Source organism: Lepisosteus platostomus, chromosome 2 (genome assembly GCF_059453375.1).
Source record: "Lepisosteus platostomus isolate fLepPlt1 chromosome 2, fLepPlt1.hap1, whole genome shotgun sequence".
Taxonomy (NCBI): domain Eukaryota; kingdom Metazoa; phylum Chordata; class Actinopteri; order Semionotiformes; family Lepisosteidae; genus Lepisosteus; species Lepisosteus platostomus.
Genome location: NC_142612.1, coordinates 66190020 through 66205570, shown reverse-complemented (window position 1 = coordinate 66205570; position 15551 = coordinate 66190020). Strand labels below are relative to the sequence as shown.

At 38.5% G+C, this 15551-nt stretch overlaps 1 protein-coding gene across 3 annotated transcripts in view; it reads left to right on the top strand.

The window, feature by feature from the left end:
• Positions 1 to 15551, top strand: part of LOC148676826 (SH2/SH3 adapter protein NCK1-like) — a 60557-nt gene that overhangs the window by 15041 nt on the left and 29965 nt on the right. Inside the window, exons 1-2 of one of the 3 annotated variants that reach the window (XM_088613818.1) lie at positions 1988 to 2308; positions 11554 to 11604. The exons of 1 other annotated variant lie outside the window; for it this stretch is intronic. The gene's annotated coding sequence lies outside the window, so the exon portion shown is untranslated. Of the gene's footprint in view, positions 1 to 1987; positions 2309 to 11553; positions 11605 to 15551 lie in introns of those variants that run through there. One more of the 3 variants, XM_088613811.1, reaches the window with a different exon arrangement.

The window sequence follows — 15551 nt, the reverse complement described above, 5'->3', positions numbered from 1 at the left end:
AAGGTATACAGCATAAATGGAGAATATTACTCTTGATAACGTCATAAAATCTGCACATCTTGGTGGAAATCTTGCTTGACATAAAAAATCTGGTTGTCATTTATTATTCTTTTTTTAGTTACCATCAGGCATGTAGTCTTATTATACACAGCGAGATGACTAGGATGTAAATCTGGATTTTAGAGCAAATGCAGGGTCATGAAAAATAATTTACCTGTTTCACCCACTCACATTAATAGAGATTTTTGGAGTATATAGTCTAAAATGATTTAGCACCAACCCTGAGCTTTTTGCAAGTTTCTCCTTGAATAATACTTGAGTACTTGCACATTGAAATATGGTACATCTATGGATTGATTATATTAATAAATGAATGTTATATTTGCCCATTCACTTTATAATGTTCTATTTTCTCAGAGCATAAGAGACTTTCTAACCTTATCTTATCCGATGGCAAAGTACTTGCGTAAATTACCATGGAATTTAGTTTTTGGCTTTGCATGCAATTTCAAGAAGGGTTTATCTTTCTATTGAAACTAGTGCAGCTAAGCAATGAAAAAATCTGATATTATTTTTCCTCAACACATACAGTATGTTCTTCAAGACCTCACATATAAACTGTTTTAAAACTTTTTAAACAAAATTTCCTCTGCTGCCTTGTTTTGTTTTTTGTTTTTTACCAGCTAACAGTTAATTCAGCTTGGTCTCTAGTCTCCAAGCTCTCCTGCGTTTATCCCATGACCTTACTGTGCTCTGGCATGTGTGCTTGTGCGGTTTGTGTCCTCATGTGAAAAAGGGACAAAGAAACAACACAGTCAGAATGAGATGTCGGAGCTGAGGAAATTCCAGAGGAGTAAAAGGATGTCTTAGTTCACACAAATTGAAGCAGGGCGCATATGGGCCAGTAATTAGAATATGGGGGGGACTGTCACTGTCATGAGATTTGTCAGTGCATGACCTTTATATTAAAAGCATGTTCTTGAATTCCCATCTTGATTTCCCATTACACAATTCTTTGGAGCATTTCCTCCCCCTTTGTCAGTGTAAATCTTTTTCTCAGGCTGCAGTATCATGACCGTCTTTTCATTTTCAAATATTTTAAATGTATTTTTCTGTCGTGGATTGTAGACCAAATTATGCAGTATAACAATTAATACTGCACGTATTGTTCTTTGAAATAACCTCTCCGTGGTTATTCCTGAGAGTCTGATTGACAACTTGAGGCTACTGTTAACACAGTTTGTTCAACATTTTGAGTGTCTCTGGCCCTCATTGTCAAGAAGGACATTTTTGGTTCTGTATCCTAAATGTGAGCTTAAAACATTTGTCGCCTTAACATTGTGTGCCGTAAACTTTTAGGAATGTCATTCAGCTTTTCTTGGGTTGCAGTCTCCCTCAGAATAGGCTAGTGTCCGTGTCCTGTTAACTGGGAGTTTATCCAAAGTGAGCTTGAATTTATCTAGAAGTAGATCAATCAGAATGTTTTTGGCCTTCTCTGAATAAATGGAGAATCAATCTACATAAACAGGAACGAGAGGGGTGGTCCCAGGAAGCACAAAGCACTGCCATTTTATCAGAAGAGCGGTGCTGTGATTTCAGTCAGCTCAGTTCATACAGTGTGGTTTTGGTGTTTCCAGTTGTCCAGTAAAGATGGGCAGTTTTGTTATTTAGTGCCTTTTCATTGGCACCGAGGAGGAAACTGTTGAGTGACAGTGAGAATCAGTTTTCACACAAGCAGCTTTCTTATTTAGTACATTCCCCCATACATCTCTTGCTCCTACGTATTCTGAGCTCACATTGCAGATGGTGCGTAAGATATAGCTATGGGGTCTTGTTTAATTTGCAGGAGGCTTTTTGCCTAAGGCTCTGCTGTGCTGGTGCTTGTCTGAGGATGTGGTGAACAGTTTCCTTGTTCACTCATTGCTTTAAGAAAATGTATAAGAAGTGCAAAAAGGAAATTACACTCAGCTTTTCGCTGCGATTAGGTTAGGTTAACATTGTTCTGGTGAGGCTGAGAAGTTGTGAAGGAAACCACTGCAGTCTTGCCAGCGCCCTGTGTGTTTTGTGTCTTCTTAGGTTTATTCTTGTGAAGGGTTCCAAGAGACCGCTCAGTACCTTGATTTCAGTTCTTTTTTACTTCATGTAATATTCCTTTTTGTTCATGGGTTTCTGGATAAAAATGACTAAGAAGAACCTCTTTTTATTTTTGTGTCTTAACTCGGCATGACGGTGCTCTTGATAATGTCACAAGCTGATGCTTTGACCCAAGGCTGCAGCTCAGTAGCAGAGTGTGTGGACTTGAGATAAGGTAGGCTGCTTTTATTGTAAAGGTTCTCTATGTCTTGTGGCAATTATCAACACAATTGGTGGCTTCTGTGCTTTTAAGGGATTGTGGCTTCATTTGTTACAAATTTCCAGAACATGGAATTAAATACTGTTTTTCTCACAATTCTAGCAGATTTATTTAAGTATTCGGTTATACATCGCAGTGCTTTGTTGTACACTCATAAAAGGTATTATGATATAGATCACTAAGAAAGGGCACTCTCTTAAACATTTTAGCATAGCTCTCGTCACACAAAAGAATGTGCCATTCACCACTGTAAATTGACATCTTAGCCAAAGACCTTATCTGTTAATAAGAGGTCTCGGGTGAAAGCTAATTTCAACTGCTTTAGTTGTTAGAAAAGCATACATTGCTTGTTCTAAGACCACAAAAACTGAAAAAAGCACGCCACCTTTTTTCAAGGTATTTTGTTTCTAGGGAATTTGTTTCTAGTTAAATGAAGTAGTAATTTCACCCTGCAACTCACAACTGGCAACCCACTGAAGCTAAGCAGGTGTGAGCCTGGTCAGTACCTGGATAGGAGACCTCCTGGGAAAACTAAGGTTGCTGCTGGAAGAGGCGTTAGTGGGGCCAGCGGGGGGCGCTCACCCTGCGGTCCATGTGGGTCCTAATGCCCCAGTATAGTGACGGGGACACTATACTGTAAACAGGCGCCGTCCTTCGGATGAGACGTAAAACCGAGGTCCTGACTCTTTGTGGTCATTAAAAATCCCAGGGCGCTTCTCGAAAAGAGTAGGGGTGTAACCCCGGTGTCCTGGCCAAATTTCCAATTGGCCCTTACTAATCATGGCCTCCTAATAATCCCCCTCTATGAATTGGCTACATTACTCTGCTCTCCTCCCCACTGATAGCTGGTGTGTGGTGAGCGTTCTGGCGCACTATGGCTGCCGTCGCATCATCCAGGTGGATGCTGCACATTGGTGGTGGTGGAGGGGAGTCCCCATTACCTGTAAAGCGCTTTGAGTGGAGTGTCCAGAAAAGCGCTTTATAAGTGTAAGCAATTATTATTAATTTGTGAACACAGGGAACCATTGAGACGTTGCTGGAAATGAGCACAGCCCTCGATCTTGTTTAGAGCACATGTACATGATGTAGTGATCTCAGTGACTTGTGCATCATTTCCTTCATGACAATTGTGATATCTGTGATTGGGGAGAGCACTTTGTGGTTAATTGTTACATGCTGCCTTGCCTGTGACTCAGTTGAGCGCAATTGTGTTTTACAAATGGGTGTGATGTTCTCAGTTTCTGTGTAGACAAGCCAGGTGTGATTTGGGCTGTTATTCACTACCAGTGAAATGCAGGTATTTTTTACGAACATAACTGTGCATTAACTTTATTTTTATCATTCTGTGGAATTACTCCTTGTTTCTTATTGTTTTTACTTGAGCATCCATAAATAATACAGTCACTGTTGCTTTTGAAAAATGGATATATATATATATGAGTGTGTTTCTGAATTTGAATGGATAATGTTTCAAAGAAACTGCTGTGTCTTGTCATTGAATCTGTGGTTATAGATGCTTCACTAGGGAAACGAATGTTCTGTGGTTACAGAAGGGGAGCCTTATTATCTAGACAGTACATGTTCTTTTACCGTTTTATTCTTTAGGCTTTAATAAACACATAGCCCTTTATAAATAAGCAATCGATTCATATCATAATTCAAACCAAAAGAATCTTTGTTCTGCATTACTCGCTTCAGGATGACTATTAATGTAGGTTTGTTAATTACTATATTTTTAGATATTTGATAGTAGGATTAATAGATTCCACTTATATGTGGCTAACATATATGTTAGCCACATATGTATGTAAAACTGGATATCTTTACAGCTCTAATAAAATGTGGCTCTTAAAACTTGTAGCAGGCAGTCGGAGTAGCAAAATGCAGCTACACAAGTAGCTGTGATGGGTCAACTTCTGTCTGAGGTAAAATCCTATAATGTCTTTGACAAGTAGTGGAGAACACTGGACCCTACAGTTTGACAGTAACTGGTCTCCTTCTGTCAGCTGAGATCCCTTCTCTCCGCCTTCTGCTCTAAAGCACAGTGAACATAGAAAATCCTCCAGTGTCCACGGTTATTAGACTCATTTTGAAACAAATCAGCTTTTGTACTCATGATAAATATTTCATAATATGATACCACAGATATATGTATCTTTCCAATGGCACAGAAATAAAATGGCAAAACAAGATATTTTCTGTCCAAGTGATAAAGATTAGTGCTTTTACCTTCTTAAAAGATGCCTGATTGAGCAGTTCATGTGTAAATCAATTAAGAAAATCCACAAATGAGCACAATATACAGTTTTTTCTGTCTTTGTCCTGACACGAGTTTAAAAAAAAATGCTGCCTTTCCTCTTCCTTTTTCAGTCGATTTACAGGAAATTGTTTATGTGGTTTTGCAGCATACACCTTTTGACGTGCTGCATTTGTTGCAATCTGGCAAGCTTAAATGTCATCCTAAAATGTTTCTGGGGCAGCAGCTTCAAATTTACCCTTCTTGTCATTCCTCCTGGAGCAGCTGAGGCAGAGTTTAAAGCTTTGTGACACTGTTTGACAGGTGTCCAACTTCTTAGTGCAGATGGAGAAAGTGCGGTTTGTAGCACAGAATGATGCTGGTTTCAGAGATGGTTATCTCTTTGCAGAATAACTTTGCCAAGTCTGAGCAGAACAGCACATGTGAACTAGTTTACTGCCTGAAACAATTAAAGTCGCGCTGTGGTGTGCCTCCTGTTTGAAGAACAGAGACATTGGGCTGTCATCATCCAAACAGTTTTGCTTTGTGTTCACTGCATGGGAATCACTCCAGAATTAGCAAGGCCTGGACATATCACTTTCCCTTGAGAAAATTAAGTCCTGAAAACCAGAGAAAACCCCCCCTTACAGACAATCGGCATATAAAATAAGCTAAAAATAATGATAAATCAAATTTGAGAATAACAATAAATGAGGCTATTTTGCTTATTTAGCACTTTTAAATGCTTGCTTTGTGTAATAAATTAATCTTATTCAAGAATGATTACAGCATGAAATCAGTCTCTGCATCCACAGTGCTAAGGTTTAGAAATGTTATGTATTTTGTTTGCATGTAACATAGTGGCTGTTCGATTTTTGTACTTTTTAAACTTTTTTGTCTCGTTTCCAGATGGGGCTTTAATGTGAACACCATAAAAGTATCGCGGCTTTTACTGTCATTTTTTAAAGACTTAGTGTGTCACTCTGTGTCATATTGGAGGTGGTGGAAGGCTGTGTGAACTCTTAACGACTCTTTCCTGTCATCTCCTATGTTAAACTTTTCTTTTTGTGGGGGAGTATTTGAATCCATTTTAGCACTGGATGACTGAGAACACTTATTAAACACTTATTAAAGATGAGACAAAATACTCTAAGCCCAGCAATTGAGCTTCACTGGGCATTGGGATTTGGAATCAATGTGTTATGTACTTAAAGCAAAATAAGTTTGTTGTAGCTGGAGACAATCTATAGTTATGCTGACAGTTGCCTGTGCCTCTTCTGAGTTCTTTGAAAGGCAGTGAAAAATTAGGTTAACTATAAAAAACCTAAACCACATATATACTAATGTCGAGGAAGTTCTGCTTTTACGTGTTTCCACTGCATTTATAGAGGAAGAGTTTTATTACATTTTCTGAAAGCGGATACATTGATTGGTTAATGTGGTAGAGATATAAAAAAAATCCTATTTTATTCGTTTCCTCAGAGGAGATAGAGCAGGAATTAAAAATAATTTTCTTCTTTTATGCAGTGATATCAGGTAACAAGTACTGTAGCTGTACATGTTTTTTTTTAAACTTTTTTTTAAATGTAAAATAAGTTTGGATTTACTGAATTGTACAAAACAAAATAAAATGGAGCCCTTAAAGTTGAATCACTACATATGTATACATGTCGCCAAATGATCCTTTCTGGTGAAACTGCTACAAACAAACTGATAGAATGCAGTTGAATTTCGTTTTCTAGTTGTAAAACTGAACTATAACTCGAAAAAGGAAAATTTACAGTTTTTTTTTTCATTTTGGCGTGGGATGGACAGTCACAATGAATCTGCACAGTCTCTACGCAGCACTGAAACTTTTGAGTTTTTTTTCCTTCTGTAGGTTGGTGACAGCTGTAAGATCTGCATTGCTTAGCTTTTTGTGGACTAATGTTTAGAGTCACGCTGAAGTGAGAAACACGAAGACCCACACAAACTGAGGCTGGCCCCACAGCTTTCTGTTTGAGAGCAGCATTGCCTTACCTGCTCATGGCCCGTAATAGTACTGTTTTATACTTTTATCGTTGTTTTATGAATGCATCACCTAATTTCATTAACTTCGTGAAATGACCCCTCTACTCTTTTGTTTTTTTTGTTCTGCTACAGATTTTAATGATGATTCACTTCAACAAGAAACGTAGTGTAGCGTTCAAGGAAGACTTACGTATCCACCACTGCTCATTTATGTGCAGGCTAGCAGTGAAAATGCCCTGTGTTTGCATTAAAGATCTGCCTCCACTGTACAAGGTTACAAGTGTGTGTCACCTGGTTTTAAAGTGTATAGCTTTCTTGCCTTGTAGCTAACATGGTTGATAAAGTCAGCGTTCGATAGCAAAGTAGTGCCTAAATCCCTGTAGTAAAGGAGAGCTTGTCTTCAGTTTAATACCTCTATGGTTTGATAAATATGGGATTATTTCAGATGAATTATACTGTTCACAGCGGGAATACATATCTGCTCATGGGAAGTGCAACTTAAATACATTGCACTGCATTAAAATGCTGAACTATAGGTTAGTACTGCAGGCTGTCTCTACTGAAATTGCCTGGCCTATTTTTATATGGCCAAGGTGTGAAGGGATGATATGCAGGGGCCATATTGCTACCTTCAGTGCTGATTATTACGTGGTGTTGTGACTACCTGCATTCATGCTGTCAGCGACGTGAGTAACGGATGAATCCTCAATGTAAAAATGAACACCGCTTTGCACCTGCAGAGAACCAATTTTAAGTACTCCTGCAGATGGTCAGCGTTTTGTCGTTTTCAACACGACATGCGTTAAATCCATCTGTGAGGTTTTTATCTGGTGTTACATCATGCGATTCTAACACAAAACTAAAAGTTAAGTTTCTTCTCACAAGGATCTGAGTGGAGTAGTCAGTGTGAATCATTTGCTGTTAGAAATGTCATTCTATTTCTCTCCCACTCTTTGGAAACAGTTGCTTGCTACCTTGTTTGTGGCTTTGGCAATTTAGGTTTTCTGCGTAGCAACGACCAATCATGTGAACGATCAAAAAGATTCAAATATTTCAGCAATTGAAAGAAAACCTGCAGGTAGCATTAAAAAGCAGTGAGGCATAAATTGGGAAAACCTCTGACTGGAAGCAGATATGTTTATTTTATCTCCTGTCTTGTTATTCTCATCCTTGAATCAGGGTTTTTAACCAGGATTTCAAGGACAGCCTGTTGGTGGTGTGGAATGTTTTGGTTAAAAAAAAAGCATTCCAAAAATAAAAAAGAAGAAACAGTTTGGTGCTCTAGCAGAGAAAGTGGAGAAGCTGGGGGAGGCTGTGCTTGATCAGTCTAGTTCTGGGGAAAGGAGAATTACACTGAGGGAAATGCACATCACATCTTGCAAGAGAGCAAAATAAACACTTAGAAGACCTTCCTGGCTTTCTAGCAGCTGTGCTTAGTTGCAGTAAGTACTGTGCATGTTCCCTCTGTTTTGGAAAGGGGGGGCATGTTCGCGTATTATAAACTGTTTCTTTGTTTTTCTGTGGGATTCCTCCTAGTGTTTAATTTGATTAGAGAATTCTGACTGGATGCCAGCAGAAAAGTCAGTTGTAGGAAAATCATGATCTCAGACCCTACACACTGTAGTTCTCAAAAACAAGCAAGTGAAGCAAAACAAAAAAACAGCCTTTACAGAACACTACACACGAGAAAACACAAGACGAAAAACAAAGTTTACTGTCCGGGATTAAATGGGAAGCTACATTTCATACGGAGCAATCCGAGCCAAGTCACGGACATTAAATCTTAGAGGTCAGCAGCTGTCCCAGTTGCCCATGCATTTGTGTGTTCAGTTGTATTGTAACACTAACACCAGATTTAGGAGGCTCACAACTTTGTATGCTTGGCAGAAAAGTAACAGGTACAGAGAAACAGCTCCTCGGCAGTAATGCACTGTGGTAGCTGTATCATTTTTCTAAGTTAGCCTACTTTGAATGTTTATCTAAGGTGATTATTTGTAGAGATTCCCTGGAAAGCTATTGAATATTTGTTTGGATGTTAAATTAGTAGTGTTGGACTTCAGGAATGGCCTAAATTCAGTAGACTAAGTCTAATATGTTGGAAATAAATTTGATGGATCTGTCAACATTTGTAAGAGCACTACTTTATAGGTATTAACCTTGCTTTGACAGGAATGGGCAAAACCTGTAATTAACTTCAGTAAATGTTGCACTGTATCTCCATCCATGCGTCCACTCATTAACAAATAAAAACAGTGCGTTGCAGAGCATGGATTATTTTAGAGGTGCCAGTTCATCTAACCACCATCGCTTTGGTGGACAGATGGAAAGGAGAACCTAGTGAAAACCTGTGTGAACATAGTGTGAACATGCAAACTCCACCAGAAAGGATCCCAGCCTGGGATTGAGCCTACGACTCCAGGGCGTACTGCAGCACCGTTGTTAGTAATTTGAAGCTATTGACTGCCGGTGCTTAATATCCTCAGCGTCAGAAATATGCCAATGTAAGCGGGTTTCTTCACTGTATCTACAGTGAGATGTGGAGGACGTATCACAAACAGAAACAGGTAAGCACGATTAAAAAAAAAAACAGTTCCAATGAGTAAAAGTAAATGACCTTGATATACAGTACACACAGGATGGTGTTTCTATCTTTACTATTTTATTTTGGCTCCATGCTGTCTTCACTTTGCTTAAACGCTTTGGCTTTATGATCCTCAGGTCTTCTCTTGTGCCAAAGCCCCATTATGTAGCTTTGATGGCAGAACAACAGGCACAACCATTTCCAGATGTCTTTGTAGCCTGTTACTATAATGAGCCCCACATTCAGTTGCGTTAGTTCTAAAATAGCCACTTTGTTACAAGAATTAAAAAAAAGGTGATGTAGGTTAATGCTTATTTTATCAATTATTCCAAACTGACTGATTTTTAACTGCCATGATTGTACATCTGCTTTAAGGGCTTTATAGGAAAAGGTCTTGATGGATAATAAATCTTGATAAGGAATCTTTACAGAGACTAATCTGTATGCTCTAGTTGTCTTTGGCAGACTGGACACAGGCAATCTATAGCAGAGTTTGGAGATAGTTACATAAAATGGTTTACAAATGAAAAAATGTTTTCCCACATTTGGATTGGTACTTAATCAAAGTGAAATTTGTAATTGCATTTGGATTCCATTTGTGAAGTTATATTTCCATTAACCAATGTACTAAATTGTTTTAGTTTTTTTAAAATTTATGTGCATATTGAATTGTGCTACTGTTTACAGGCAGACTTTGCACAAATTTCCCTCTGTTTTTTAAAACATTTTCCACTATACAGGTATATCCTTAGTCAGAACCATAGCGGTGTTAATAGTAGATGTGTTCATCAGAAAAAGAATTCTTCTTTCTTTGTTAATAAATGTCTTTAAGTTAAAGGAAGTATTCTTGAAGTATATTGAGACTGTGAGAATTTAAAAAGAGCCCCACAGACAGTTTTATCGGCGTGTTCACACTATAAATGCGAATCTTGTTTCTACGAATGTAATTGAACGAAAACCAGCATGTTAAGTCTGGCTAGAGAAGACTTTCAGCTGCAACCGTTGTTTATTAAGTCTTCTCAGAGAGAATCTTATCCTACTTCTTGGCTAGATAATAATAGAACTCCCAGCTTCTTATCTCTGTCTGTTTTTAATGTGTCTTTTCCACTGATATCTTTGTCATTTGGAAAGTGGCAAAAAGTTAGTCCTCTCTTTGAAAACAAGAAATGCCTGTGTTACTCCAGTCTGTTGCTTTATCTTTTCACTATCTGATTTATTTTTTGCGTATTAGGAATTTCAGGACACCTCGCTCTAGAAGAAACCTGGCTTCATACTGAGTTTAGAATAGTGATGCAGTAATTAAACACAGTATAAAGATCATTGGGGTTACTTGTTACATACTGTACAATGGATATTTGTTTGTAATTATTCTTTATATATGAATGTTACAGAATTTAAATTACATTGGTCATAAGTTTAATGTCCCTAGCCATTTTGTGAGTCAAAGAGTTTCTTAATGTGAACCATGCCCTTTGGCATTGTTAAAGGTGGTAGGATCTTGATTTATGTTGTAATTGACTGCTTAGGTTTTATGCATTCATGAAGATCGTAAGGGCAAGAGTCATCTTGTTTCATGTCGGGTGCATTTAGTTTTTTTCAGAGATGAAGATTTTTAATTGAAACTGAAATATCTTTTCAGTCACTTTTCACTCTTAGCATGAGGGTTTCTACGATTTTTTCTTGGCTGTTAGTGACTTATTTATCCTTATTTATTCTCTTCATCAGATTTTTTATTTACTTTTGCTTCCTTTGGCAATACCGTTCATATTTTGTGATTAATAAAAGAAGCAGATCTGTGATTTCAACGTTTGAACAGGGTAAATACTGTATATGGCATAGGAAAAAAATATTTTTGGAACAGATTTCCTACATTTCTTTTCTTTTAATATTAAGCAGTACATTTTAGGAATTAATTTAACAAAATGCACAATTATGTATAGGCATAAAGTGAAAAGGTGGTTTTAGTCTGCTTTGTCAGGGGTAACAATTTTTAATAAGATGTTGATTCAACCTTTACTATTAATAAACTTCAGTAATAGTGTATGAGACATTGTGCCATATTGCAAATAAAGTTTATATTCTGATCAAAGTTCCTGATGATCAGTCAGGTAGTGTCAGTTCTAATTTAGGAATGAATGGTTACTGCAAATCTCATTTACAGAATAGATTTAAAGCAATTGTCTTAACCAACAGTGGTGTGTTGTTTGAGGCCTAGGTTTTGATTGAGCTCAGAAAAGTTGACCTTCGTGCTCTTGGTGTTGGGGTATTCCCCAGCACTCTTGATTGCGAAGGGCTTTTGTCTCATCTGTGAAGATGTACTCAAGTGTCTCTTCTTCACTGTTTTGATTATATACATGTGTCTTTGGTTTGCAGGTCAACATTGAGCAGAAGAACTTTGAAGCTCACAGCTTTGATGTGGCACAGGTAAACTTTTAAAATAGCCCTTTTGCTGTGTGGTTTAAAGGATCTTTTAAAGAGCAGATGTCTCGGTGGACCAAAGGGCTTTTTCTTGTTTTGCTGCAAATTTAATTTTAGGGGAGTATATGACAAATTTAACTTGATATGCATCATCAGTTTGCTATTTCTTGTTAGCATGATGTAAACAAACATTTTTCGGACCATTTGAGTTACAAATGTGCAGTTCCTCTGTTAAAAATAAAAAGTGGAAGAGCAAAGTAACAGTGTTCCAGGTTTGAACAGAACAGGCATGGGACATATGTTGCTGTATTCGTTTGTGTTTTTTTCAGTCTACTCCTTTTGAATATAAATTGAGCCTCTCAAGCACTTTTGTAACAATTAGAAGAAACTTCTATTTCAGGTGACACTTTGCTTTCAGCAACCTGCAAAGTTCAAGTTCCAGCTCTTCACCAGCAAAATAAAATAGTGTTTGTTTGTTTAGAAAATAAGGTTTCCTTACAGGTAGTGGACATAATAATGGAAAGGCCAATATAAAGTCACTGATGGGCACTGGACTACTACAAATGGCCGTTGCTATCACTGTCCATTGTGGCACAGAGTTTGGAATTCTGCAGGAAGGATTTGGCACGGTTCTTACACAAGAAAGTCACCTCACCCCTGGAGGTGGAAAAGGCTTTCTCAAGCGTCAATTATTTATGGGATGTTCTTGAATGACTGGGCTCAGATCTGGTGACCGAGAAGGCTGTGGCATTGTCATCCGGCGAGATGCTCCTCTTGTCAATAAAGGCAGACTGCAGCATGGAGGGAAGATGATCACTCAGTATCTTTATGTAGCGATTTAGCATTGACCTTGCCTTCTGTGGAAAAGAGTGCCACCAAACCATGCCAGGAAAGTGCTCCCCACAACATCACAGAAACAGCAGAACCCTTTACTGTTTGGAACCAAGCACTCAGTGCTGTAGAGTTCTTAAGGGTGGTGCTACTGTACATGTGCATTTGCCAGCAGCCATATCATTCTGCAAAGAGTAGGGGTGTACCCCCAGTGTCCTGGCCAACTAATAATCCCCATCTATGAATTGGCTCCATTACTCCATTACTCTGTTCTCCTCCCCACTGATAGCTGGTGTGTGGTGAGTGTTCTGGCGCACTAAGACTGCCGTCGCATCATCCAGGTGGATGCTGCACATTGGTGGTGGTGGAGGGGAGTCCCCATTACCTGTAAAGCGCTTTGAGTGGAGTGTCCAGAAAAGCGCTATATAAGTGTAAGCAATTATTAATTATTATTATTATTATTATTATTTGTTTGTTGAGAACATGCTGAGGGTTGATTCATCCTACCATTTCGCATTTCTCCACTGCTCAGTAGTCCATTGGGTGTGCTCTTTGCACCGGTGGCAAATGTTCATTGACAGGTTAATGAGCAGTTTGATCACTACAACCCAGCTGTGGTACCCCACTCTCTGGAGTTCTCAGCAGTCCAGTTTTTGATTAAACTGGCTACTCATGCCCCAGGTTGAAATTTGCAGTCAAGTGATCTGCAATTAGTTGCCTGTTTTGCCTTGCACTTTGAATTAATTTATGGACGTCACGATCCTGGATGTTTCTGCCCCCTGTTCCCTATAGCTGCTGATGTCTTTCCTCTCTGTGCCATGCTGTTACCACTGTACACATTGCTGCTGGTGAATCCTCTCCAAGATGAGCTGAGTGTCAATGTTGTGCCAGATGACTCCCAACAATCACACCTCTTTCAAAGTCACTAAGGTCTCTCCCCCTGGAGCGATTCTATCCATAAGTGTGGGCACCCATTAGGACTGTTGAGGATTTCTGTATGTAACCCTAAGCATTCTGGGCTGAGCTCCCCCTTGTGTGGAAGTCCATGCCCTTCAAGTAGCCAGTGTGTCCATGGTTTGTTGTCCACTACCTATATTTCATTCAGTCCTCAGTTTAGCTAAAATTTGCAAGTAATACATGTTGGATTTTTGTGTAATATTTTTTTAATTGGCCTTGTTCACATTTTTGTTTATCGTGACAGTGTTAGCCATGACCTACCTCTTGTGTAATACCAGTCTTATTGAATGTGATAAGTCTAAGATTATCATGTCATCTTAACTATAAAACACATTGGTGATTCGAGAGCTTGCTTGTTGTTTTTTGGCCAGCCCTTGCCAATAATGCTTCTTACTAAAAGCTAGTGGTTAATGTGTTAGGTACTGTGCGCGCAATACCATTTCCTTTTACACGTTTCTGCAGCAGGAATAAGCGTTAGCCAGTGGCACCACCAGAAGTTTTACACAATGTAAAAGTATCATATAATACAACCATTTTTTATTGTTTCCTTCCCATGCATGTTAGCTGAAAACACTTTTTAATACAGTTTGTAAGTATACTGTATTGGAAGGAAGCTAATTTTTGGTTATTTGCAATTATGGATCTCAAGTCATTATTGTATGATACAAAGAAGCCTTTTCCCTGTTCTCCCTAGATGGGAAAGTTTTAAGGGATACACGGTTACAAAACATTAAATATTTGCATTAACTTCTCCATTCTCTTATATGTATTAATGTACTCTATTATACAGTTGACATTTACCTGGAGCGGACGCACTGAAATTGTAAGCTTCACTTATCTGCTTTCTCAAGTGAAGTCACTTGTAGGACTGCAGTATAACTGCACCCCTTTCTAAAGGTGTTCATAGCATATAAAAACTGCTTCATTTACTTCTTGACTTAATCTAAATGAAGAGGTTAGCATTAATATATAAAGCTCTATAATATATTTTTCAGTAGCTCTGTATCCAAAAGCTTAAGAAATCACCAGCAGCTTATTAAATAATACTGTTTCAATATCAGACCACCTTAAAAAATTCCTAGGTATGTAGGTGTTTTGTGAAGGCTGTAGAAAGTTATTCAAGCATTTTCTTTCACTGTAAGACATTGTCACCAGCAACATGTGTTCTGTTATAATAACAGCTCTGTCTTGCAATTAATTTTACTGATATTTCCGTGTTGCTAAAAATAAAGTCCAACACAAACCTTCCTTGCAGCCGTCCCACTGAGATAGATTTCCTCCATCACTTTGGTAGCAGGGTGAAACGCAATGAAAACAAACCTGTTCCTTCCTTTGGGAGTTCATCCTGCACATATACTGTAGTTCAGTGGCATTAAAAAAGGCCTATAAAACAATGCAGAGGGCAAAAAAAAAACATTTAAAATAGCCAAGCGCTGATCATATTTTTGGAAAGGAAGACAGTAAGCGCAATCTTCCAAAACATTTAGCCTCGTTTTTGTAAACACTTTGCAAAACTCCTACACGGTTTTCTTGGGGATTTCCTTATAAGCAACTTCACCAGCCAATCGTCGGTCTTCCTTGCGGTCACTCGGAAGAGATATGTTTCTGCCATCTCTTTGGAAATAAGGTGAAACATGCAGAAAACAGACTTGCAACATCCTACAGGAGCTTGTCTTTAGAAAGCTTTCAAAAGAGGTGAAGCTGTTGGGCCCAGCTAGCTCATTAGCTTTGAAATAGAGTAAACCAATGTTATGGCCATTGAAAACTAGCTTGTTCATGAGTCCCACCACCCCTTTGCGCAAAGAACTCCCTCCCGTTATCAGTTTTAAATCCAGTTGCTCTTAGTTTCCATTTGTGTGCTCTGATATGTGTTTCACTGTTGATGCTGAAAAAGTTCATTAGGTTGGCTTGATTAAAGTCTCATCTGTCAGGTCTTCTGGTAGGCTTCTCTGTTCAATGCTTCAGGTCTTTTAGCCTGTGAGACTAGATTATGTACGTACAGTGTGTAACTTATGAATAGAACTTTATTTATAAGCTGAAACCAGGCTTTATGTTTTCTGTAGTTAGATCTGAGGGCCATGGGTTTCATGTTGAATGTGCTTTTTTCGTCACCTGTATGAAAGAGGGTGAGTTAGGCCCTGTTAAAATAGACTCTGTGGTCACCG